The sequence below is a fragment of the Danio aesculapii genome, unplaced genomic scaffold (assembly GCF_903798145.1).
Source record: "Danio aesculapii unplaced genomic scaffold, fDanAes4.1, whole genome shotgun sequence".
Taxonomy (NCBI): Eukaryota; Metazoa; Chordata; class Actinopteri; order Cypriniformes; family Danionidae; genus Danio; species Danio aesculapii.
The window spans coordinates 3,693-14,543 of record NW_026613906.1 but is presented as its reverse complement, the minus strand read 5'-3'; the positions used below and the strand labels follow the sequence as shown (position 1 = coordinate 14,543).

The 10,851-nt window shown below is 38.2% G+C and overlaps 1 pseudogene; it reads left to right on the top strand.

Moving 5' to 3' along the window:
* Positions 1-960: 960 nt before the first annotated feature.
* Positions 961-9,732, top strand: LOC130220531 (NLR family CARD domain-containing protein 3-like; annotated as a pseudogene).
* Positions 9,733-10,851: the final 1,119 nt, after the last annotated feature.

Here is a 10,851-nt window from a genome sequence, read left to right as displayed (position 1 = left end):
GACATAACCAGGATATTTTACGTAGTGTCACAGAGCATGTCTGAGCTCTGTGTTTAGCCTGATCTGGGGTCAACATCTGGATTGCGAGTGTGGAGTTGGGTGGTAAAGGGATCCTGAGAATTGAGAAATAATGGAGGATGTGCTTGATTATTTATAGTGTTACGTGCCGGTTCAGGCACACAACAAATGAAGAGAATCAAACCAAATAGTGGGAAAAATATATTTAAGGGGTAAAAAAATAATAAAAATAAAGTGTAAAGGGGTACCAATGTAACCCTTATGTAAATTAAATGTCTAACATAATATATAAAGTTCAAAACAACAACAAATAATATAAGATCAAATTCCAAAATAAACAAAAATATTATAAGCTGTGGCTAAGCAAAATGGAAATGATTCTCCAAAGCAGTCTCGAGAGCACATCTTTGCAGCTCCTTCAATACGACATCAAATTAGCCACACCTGTTTATACTGAACACTTATTAAGAAAACGAAAGCAAAACCCAGAAAACAAAACAAACCAATCACAAAACTTTAACAATAGGAATTCTCATCTCATTTATTTTCATCTGCTTGTCCGGGGGCAGCAGTCTTAGGAGAGAACCCCAGACTTCTCTCTCCCCAGACACTTCCTCCAACTCCTCTGGGGGAATCCCGAGGCACCATGGCTTAAAAATGTATATGTAATAATAAACAGTAAATCAAATATTTATAAAATATTTCTATCCAAAGCTACTTTTTAAGAAGTCTTTTAGAAGCTTAACACAACAATGACCTTTGTGTGTAATTTCTCAGCTTAACTTAATATGTGACACAGCAGTGGCCCAATAGCACAAGTACACTGTACTGACTGACTGACTCTCCTTATTATGTGAACCACAGAAAATTTATTGTTTTCAATGTTTTTAAGATATATCTGTATTTGTTTGCCTTAAAATATTTTACTGTAGTTTTATCTGTTAACAGTTTTGAATACGAGTTACCAGATTCAAGAGACGAGACTCACAGAAGCCAAAAGAGTTTCACAGATCTCTCGAAGATCTTCCAGGTGGGTAAAATGATTTAAAATTCATATTATAACAGACAATATGTTTATTAAAAGATCTTATATCTGTCAAACATCTCATCTGTAGTTGTAGTAATTCAGACATTTGTCAGGTTTTATTCTCAAACTGCTCCTGTGTCTAGGACTTGTTCTTTACATGTCTCATCCAAAGCCTTCTGCTATGTTTTAATGTGGTTTGATTGTTGTCGTTGTGAAATGGCTGAAATTGTTCAGCATAGTGATATGGAATGTAATGTGCTCAAAGCCTGCCTGAATAATTTTAGCTGAAAAAACAGAACACCATAAAAGGTTTAACAGCCAGTCAGAATTGAGCACTTACAGACATGTATTATAATATATTTACTGTATGTGAATGAACGTCTTTGTGAAATATTGTTCTTCTCTTTTTTGAAATAAAGAATCTTGAGAGTGAAATGATCAAGTTTCTGAAGAAAGAACTGCAAAAGTTTAAGAAAATCTTACAAGAAGAAAACAGACAAGAGTTTGTAAAGGAGTTTAATGAGAACAGAAGCAGAATCACAGAAGCAGCTCTTGATCTCACACTCTTCTTCCTGAGAGAGATGAAGCAAGATCAAGCTGCTGATACTCTCCAGGGTAAGAGACTCATGGGTATCTGTCAGACTGACACTTACAAATATAGCAGGAAAAGTCAAGACTAAAACTCTCTGTTTCTTTGCTTCTGTGTTTAGATGAGCTGTTCTTCATCAACCAGCTTAAATGTAGCCTGAAGAAGAAATATCAAAGTGTGTTTGAAGGAATTGCTCAGCAAGGAGACTCCACACTTCTGAATAACATCTACACAGATCTCTATATCACTCAGGGTGCGAGGTGAACAGGTCAACACTGAACATGAGATCAGACAGATTGAAGTTGCTTCCAGACATCATCAGTCACTAGAAATGAAGATTGAATGCAAACATTTGTTTGAAGCACCTGAACAAGACGAGCAGATCAGAACTGTCCTGACAACAGGAGTTGCTGGCATCGGGAAATCAGTCTCTGTGCAAAAGTTTGTTCTGGATTGGGCTGAAGGGAAAGAAAATCAAGACATCAGCTTCATATTTCCTCTTCCATTCAGAGAGATGAACTTAAAGGAGAAAGAAAGACAAAGTTTAAAAGACCTCATAACTCAGTTTTTCCCAGAGACTAAAGGACTGAACCTTACAAGAAGCACACGATTCAAAGTCCTGTTCATCCTTGATGGATTGGATGAATGTCGTCTTCCTCTGAACTTTGCTGGTAATGAGACGTGTCGTGATGTATCTTCAGCAGTCTCTCTGGATGTTCTCATGACGAACCTCATCAAGGGAAATCTGCTTCCTTCTGCTCTCATCTGGATCACCAGCAGACCAGCAGCTGCCAGTAAGATTCCTGCTGACTGTATCGACCGGCTGACAGAGATACGAGGATTCAATGATGCCCAAAAGGAGGAGTACTTCAGAAAGAGACTCACAGATCAGAATCAGGCCGGAGAAATCATTGATCACATTAAACAGTCAAAGAGTCTCTTTATTATGTGCCACATCCCAGTCTTCTGCTGGGTTTCAGCCACTGTTCTCCAGAACATTTTGAAGGAGAACAGAAATACTGAACTGAAACACAGGGCTAATGCTGAAACACTTCAGGAATCTCCCAAGACTCTGACACAGATGTACACACACTTTCTCCGCTTTCAGATCCAGCAGAGCAGAAGAAAGTATGATGGAGAAATCACACCAGATGTCTCCTGGGATCCAAACCTCATCCTTTCACTGGGGAAACTGGCCTTCCAGCAGCTGGAAAGAAACAATGTGATCTTCTATGAGAGCGATCTGAAAGACTGTGGCATTGACGTCTATAAGGCATCGGTGTACTCGGGCATGTGTACCCAGATCTTTAAGGAGGAGACGGGAATCATTCTTGGTACCATGTACTGCTTTCTTCACCTGAGCATTCAGGAGTTCATTGCAGCCCTTTATAAGCATCTGTTTCTAGACATCAACAAGAAACCTTTACCTATTTTTAGAAAGAAAAGCAAAACTAAATGTATGATTGATTTGCTGAAGACTGCAGTGGACAAGGCTCTGGAAAGTGAGAATGGACATCTGGACCTTTACCTTCGCTTCCTTCTCGGTCTGTCACTCCAGTCCAATCGACAACTCTTACGAGGCCTGTTGACACAGCAGGATGACAGAGGCCAGAGCAAAGAGGAAATAATTGCATACATCAAGCAGAAACTTGAAGGAAATCTGTCTCCAGAGAGATCCATCAATCTGTTCTACTGTCTGAATGAACTGAATGATCAAACTCTGCTGAAAGAGATTCAGTTTTACCTTAGTAGAGGAAGTCTGTCATCTGCTGGCCTTTCACCTGCCCAGTGGTCTGCTCTGGTCTTTGTGTTGTTGAACTCAGAGGAGGAGCTGGAGGAGTTTGAGCTTCAGAAATTCCAGAGATCAGACGAGTGTCTCATCAGACTATCAGCAGTCATCAAATCCTCCAAAAGAGCTCAGTAAGTCAAAGTCTGTTTTGTTTTCATTTAAGAAATAGACATTTGCTGATATTAAATAATACAATTGATCATGTTAATGAACGTGTACAGCATTGTTATTGTCAGCACTTCAAAATAGTGTGAATAATTGTTTAATATTTAATATTTCAGATTGTTTTTTAATTATCTCCAGATTAATGTATTGGCAGTGGTTGTGTTAGGTATAGTTTACCCAACACTATAAATTTACTCATTTACTCACCCTCGAGTGGTTATAAACCTTTCTGGAAGTTTCTTTCTTCTGTTGAACATGAAATAAAAATTTTTGATGAAAGATGAAAACCTGTAATCATTGACTTATGAAGGTCAAAGGCTAATGGTTTCATCTTAAAAGTCTTTTGTGTTCAACAGAATAAAGGTTTGGAACTCCTTGAGGCTAATGTTTGGGTAAATGTTGAACTCTCCCTTTAAAGGGCACCTATGATGAAAATCATCTGTTGTAAGCAGTTTGAACAGATCTGTGTGTAGTATAGTGTGTGTACAGTCATATTAGGGTCATAGAAACACAAGTCAGTCTCTTATTTTAAATTTCCTGGCATTAAAATAGGATCCAAATCTCTGCAATTCTGAGATCCACCAAAACTTTGTACCAACATTGTGTGTGACACCTTGCTCCAGAAAGGCTTTAATTAACTCCACAACAAATACATCAAATAAGCATAAGTTCTTACTGTAGTATTTCTCATTCTTGTCTGTCACTGTGCTGTTTATCTGACATGAGACGCTGCAGGAGATATAAACATGCCTCAGAGCAATATAGAGAGATCATTAGACAAAAACACAAGAAATCTGCATTCACCACTCATGAAGTTAGTGTGGAGGAACACACATACTCATGTTCAGTTTGGTGTTAGTACATCTGACCATAAGGGTGAAAGCTTGTATACACATAGTTTTTGTGAGTAAGCATTGTTGATCAATGAGGTCTCAGATGACCACCTAAATATTGTGTTTGTTCTCTACACAGACTACAGGGCTGTAATCTCACTGTTCGGTGCTGTGAGAGTTTGTCTTCAGCTCTACAATCCTCAAACTGTGTCCTGAGAGAGCTGGGACCTGAGTAACAATGACCTGCAGGATTCAGGAGTGAAGCTTCTCTCTGATGGACTGAAGAGTCAACACTGTAAACTGGAGACACTGAGGTAAATGATTCTCCACTCAACAGTGACTACAAAAATATAGTTACATATTGGGTTAACAAATATAGACTCGGTGTATTGTCAGTAAAAGAAATAAATATATTCATTTATATTTCACAATATAAATAAAACATTTGTCAATTTTTACAGAAAAAGGCAAAAAAGAAACAAAATACGATATATATAGATAGATCATGGGGGCTGGAGGGTCACATGATGAACTTGATGCATTGTCATGGGAACTTGAGAACTAAACTCACGTGTGAAAGGGTTGAAGTGTACAAGTGTGCATTAATCTTTTTTCATTCAGAAACATATGTGACATTGTTCTATTCCTTCAGACACCTGGCTGCTAAGGCAGAACTAATACAGGTAATGTTAAGCTGGAGCTAGCTAACGTTAACTCTTAGCATGTTTCATCCCAAACATAAGAGTTAGCATTAGTTATAATGTAATGTAATGGTATGACATTGTAACATATCTGATATTCACAGATTTAGGGAGCGTCAGATTCTACTGAAGTGTGTTAAACTGCAATGTCACATGTAACGTCACTTCCATTTTCTAAATGTCCACAACTTTCTGTTGAAAATGATCTTTTGGATTATTATCCTTCTAAATTATTCAGTGGATTCTTTACAAAAGTAAAACGTTGAAGATTGAAGAAATTAGTTTCCAAATTCTTAATTCTCAATTTAGTCGTATTTAGTCTATAACTTGAGATCAAATCTCTTTGCACTCTGTCTTGACTTGGAGTCGAACCTCATTAAAACTCAATTTGAGATCTCAGGGCTTGATCAATAAGGAGAGCTAATCAGGATGTGTGTGTGTGTGTGAGTGTGTGTGTGTGTGTGTGTGTGTGTATGTGTGTGTTCATCACTGCTGTTGACCTGAGCAGAAACAGCAGTCAGCATCTTCACAACACAAAGAGATGTGTGATTGTCCAACTGTGTGATGTGGACTATTGCTGTGTTTGTAGATTGTCTGGCTGTATGGTGACAGAGGAAGGCTGTGGTTTTCTGTCTTCAGCTCTGACTTCAAACCCCTCACACCTGAGAGAGCTGGATCTGAGCTACAATCATCCAGGAGATTCAGGAGTCAAGCTGCTCTCTGAACAACGGAGGATCCAAACTACACACTGGACAAACTCAAGTATGTGGAGCATCACTGGCCTTTTTTGAAGATTTATTGTGAATACAGATACTTGATACTCACTCCTCTTTGAGTCCCAGATATTAATCAAAGCCTGTTAAAATATTCAGTGCACTGGGGGCAGTTCACACATTGTTATATCTCATATTAACACTGTGCAGTTTCAGCATTTTAGTTGAGCAGTGTGAAACTTCTTCTATACATATATATACAATATCAGGTCAGAAATGTGTGTGTGTGTGTGTGTGTGTGTGTGTGTGTGTGTGTGTAAGGCTTTCAAAGCAGCTGTTTTGGTCTCATTTTTAATGTTGTTTGTAGTGTTTACTTGACCCAGCGTTTCCCAAAGTAAGTGAAACTGACCAGTGGTTCCTAAAGCCGGTTAAGCTGTACTTTTCTGAAATCCTGGCTTTCTTAAATCTACTTGTAGATGCATATATGTTGGTCGTTGGTTCTGACGCGTTGTTGCTTGAACGGGTTAATAATAAGTGAAACGTCCATACCTTTGCAAATAAAGTTGGATATTCCAATCCATTTATTGTCCATTTTGTCAAAATTAAAAAGGTAACATCAAAACAAATATAAACCCGTTCTCACAGCCATGACGGTAAAAAAATTTGTTTGACCTTCTTCTACACTCCTCAGCTCCACGTGAGGAGAGCATAAATACCATTTACAGCCTCTAGTGGCGTGAAAGAAAATTGCAACCCATAAAATGGCTCCAACACTACTTGTGCAATACTCTTCTGATCTGAGTCATATTGTGTGGTGAAAGCCGCTCTGTACTGGTGCACATTCATTATAATCCTGTGAAAAATAAAAAGGCAGCTTCTGTCAGTGGAGCAGGATCTATGAGCTGCAGAATTACCAGATAAATATTCACAACTATTACAGAAAATAATGATATCTGTTCAGAATAAGAGGAGCTTCAGTTTAATAATATTAATGTGTCCCCCTCTCTTTACATGAGTTGATAGTGAATGATTTGCTCTTCATAGACAGGATTGTTCTAGTCTACAAGCTGGATCTTCTGTATGTCCTCACCAGAATGTGAGCGGAGGAAAGTATTTCTATCAACAGAAAATAAGGATGTAATGAATGCTCTGCTGTTATATCACAAACCTCTGTCATAAAACTGCTCAATTTAAACATAAGTCATTATTATAGGGGTGATGCTTGAGCATCTGATTTTACCTCAGTGCTTGTGTGCTTTCATTTTCTCCATCTCACTCTCAGTGAGTTCAGAGTGTTTTAATAAGTAAACTGGCCTCAGTTCAGTGTATCCTGCTTCAGACTAACTGAATTATCAGGCTTTGCTGAAAGGATGCTTATTTTACCATCAATGAGGGACAATATTGGTCGCCTACTAAAGCTAATGTGAGTCTCTTAATATTAAAGAGGAAACATAAGCTTGACAACATCAGATTCTGTCAATAGCTATAGCTATCCATCCACCTATTATTATGCGCATTTTGGATATGCACATAAAAATCCGGTTGATGGAAACGCCACGATGTGCATACATTTTGAAAACTTATGCTGATAATGGAGTAGGATAAACTTTTTTAATATATAAGAAAAGATGCGCATAAACAGCGATGGAAACACTTTTACAGCACAAATTTTCAGTATGCGCATTAAAAAAGGTGATGTGATTCTGTTATAAGAGATCATGTGATGATGAAAATGTGTGTGAATGGATAAACCATCAGGCTGAGCACACTGCAGAACATCTGAACTGTTGTTTTGGTCATTCTAAAACACCAAAACCATCTCAGTATTAGTGTTATTATATTCTTAATGACCTCCAGAATCAAGAGTGGTCTCCTCTGCTCCGCGTCTGACACTTCAAACGCCACCGCACGTTCACTGCGGATCAGGATTGCCTTCTGAGGCGCAAGTCATTTATTAGATGAAGAACAGATTGACGCAGCTTCTCCTGCTGCAGTTAATTCAGTTTTTACTGTTGATATTTGGCGCCAGTTAATCAGAAAGTGGTGATTTTGTTCTCTTTGACTCGTTAGAGATAAACGCTGCTTTATTCGCACATCTTTCATGCGATAATCCAGTTTTACGCATAAAGTTCATTCATATTTTTGGATGGAAACATATCTAATGTGGTAACACTGAATGCTCTTAACTCTTTTATTTGTTTTTTGTATTTTCACCTAAATGTGACAGCGCTCTGAATAATATTGACTAGGATATCTGACTTAATATTATATATTAAACTAAAGAACCACCCTGCTTTCAGACAACAATAAAACTGTTTAATCTGTTTCTTAATCATCTGTTTGTGTTTTATACACACTTAAATGCAGGAAGGATTCATGAAAAATGTAACATTTATTGCAAAAAACTGAGAAAAATATAGTTTTCTAAAAGCTTAAAAAGCATTTATTTATCTGCATTTTCAAGATCTAAAGTATATAACACACACACACACACACACACACACACACACACACTATCAGCTTCAATAGTGACCATTAACTGTTGTTGTGAAAATACAGTAATATTGTACTGAATCTGCATAATGACTGATGTTTGATCACAATCATTGTGTGTGTGTGTGTGTGTGTGTGTGTGTGTGTGTGTGTGTGTGTGTGTGTGTGTGTTATAAGCTGATGTTTGTTTACTGACTGAATGACAATCTGTGTGTGTTTGCAGTCTGGATCATGAAGGAGAGACAAGGATTACAGCAGGACCACGCAAATGTACGACTACACACACACACACACACACACACACACACACACACACACACATACATACAAACAGCTGTGGTTATAAATGTGTGTGTTCTTGTGTTCAGATGTCTGTTTCCTCACACTGGATCCAAACACAGCACACACTCGTCTCATTCTGTCTGAGGAGAACAGAGAGGTGAAGCGTGTGAGAGAGGATCAGCCGTATCCTGATCATCCAGACAGATTTGATGATTACGCTCAGGTGTTGTGCAGAGAGAGTGTGTGTGGACGCTGTTACTGGGAGACTGACTGGAGTGGAGATGATGTGGAAATATCAGTGTCATATAAGAGCATCAGGAGGAAGGGAACAGGTGATGAGTGTGTGTTTGGATCTAATGCTCAGTCCTGGAGTTTGATCTGTGATTCCTCCAGATTCACATTCTGGCACAATAACACACACACTGTTCTCCCAGTGAAGCCGCTCAGCAGTAGAATAGGAGTGTTTGTGGATCACAGTGCAGGAACTCTGATCTTCTACAACATCTACAGAGACACAATGAGCCTCATCCACTCAGTCCAAACCACATTCACTGAGCCGCTCTGCCCTGGGTTTTGGGTTTATTCTGGATCATCAGTGAAACTGTGCTGACGTCTGCAAGACTGACGAGAGATCAGTCTACAGGATCAGTCAGTAGCAGTGAGATGCTCTGGAGTCTCTTCCTCTTATCACATTAATCCTCCATCTCAACTTCTGTCTCTGAGAGAACAAGTGTGTCTGAAATCCTCATCGAGTGTTTTGTGCGTGTCTGTGTAAGAGAGAGACAGAGATCATTTGAATTAATTTTTGGATGGGACTAGGGGTGGCCAAGTCGGAGCACTCACTCTGGTCCCCCGGGCTCTGCGCTGGTTGGGGAAATTCTAAATTGATCCAAAACACATTACAATTGGCTTAAGATTGGCAACCGAAATTCAGGACATTGCAACCTGCAGAACTAGAGAAAGAGGTGCGTGGTGCTTGCAAAGCAGATACACGCTAGAGCAGTGGTCCCCAACCCTCAGGCCACAGACCGGCACCAGCCTATAGATCAATTAGTACCGGGCCGCACAAAAAATCCTTAATTATTTTAATTCCGAGTCTGAATGATCATTAATTTTAATAAATCTTTTATTTTGAAAGATGACCGTATTCTCCTTGTTAACTGGAGTGTCTACTGTAGGTCACTTGAATGGCAAGATTTAACCCACAGGCTAGCAAAATGAGTAAGAACTGCAGCACGATGCACTTACGTATTCCAGGTGTACACAGTTAAAAACATCTTTTCCGAATGCCGCACCGCGAGTCACATGACAAGAACCGACTGATCAGCCTCATATTTTGTATGGAATATAATTTCACTAGACTAATTATCTCAGACAAACACAGAACACCCAAACACTGCAGTGCTTTTTAATTTCTCCATGAATAAATCTTGTATCAGAGTGCAGCAATGTTTTGTCTGCTTGACATCCTCTTAGAAATACGGGTTGATCGACAGACAAGGTAATGTTTAGAGTTCAAAAAGTTTTACAAATATGTCATATGTACATGCAACATACATTTCAAAATTAATTAAAATTTCTATAAATTAGAATATGTCTCGTTTTCGAACTGTGCAGTGCTATAGCTGCTTAATTTGGCTAACTACGATACTTTATTTCAATACCGGTCATTATGGTGGTACTTGGAGAGACAATTTATTTCTGAGGGGGAACTTTGTGAAAAAGTTTGAGAACCACTATTAGTGTATTCATTCATCTATTGATCTCTTCATTCTGATTATTTATGTATCATCACTACATTTGTATCAACCTGAGTGACATTATGTTACTGCAAATAACCTTTTTTCTGTCTCCTGTTACTGTTGTTGATTAATAAAATGATTGTGTTCAAAAGTTTCATTCAGACCCTTTACTGTAATCAGCTGAATAACCTATTTAGATACTCAATTTGTATGTCTTACTTTTAATATTTGATCCCCCAGAAATGTTCCTTAATAATTAATGTAAAAGTCATAAAATTATTCACAGATTTGATCCTATCAAGCAATTTTCTCAGAAAGCTGTTATATTTTATAAACTAATATACTGTATGTTTATCAGTGTCGCTCACTCATAAATGTCCTTTTGTTCAATCGTTTTGGATTAATGTGAATTCATTAATTATCCAACATATGTTTTTGATGATTTCTCTTCATATTATAGACATACTGTTTGGGGTTTTACACAAAATAATAAATATTT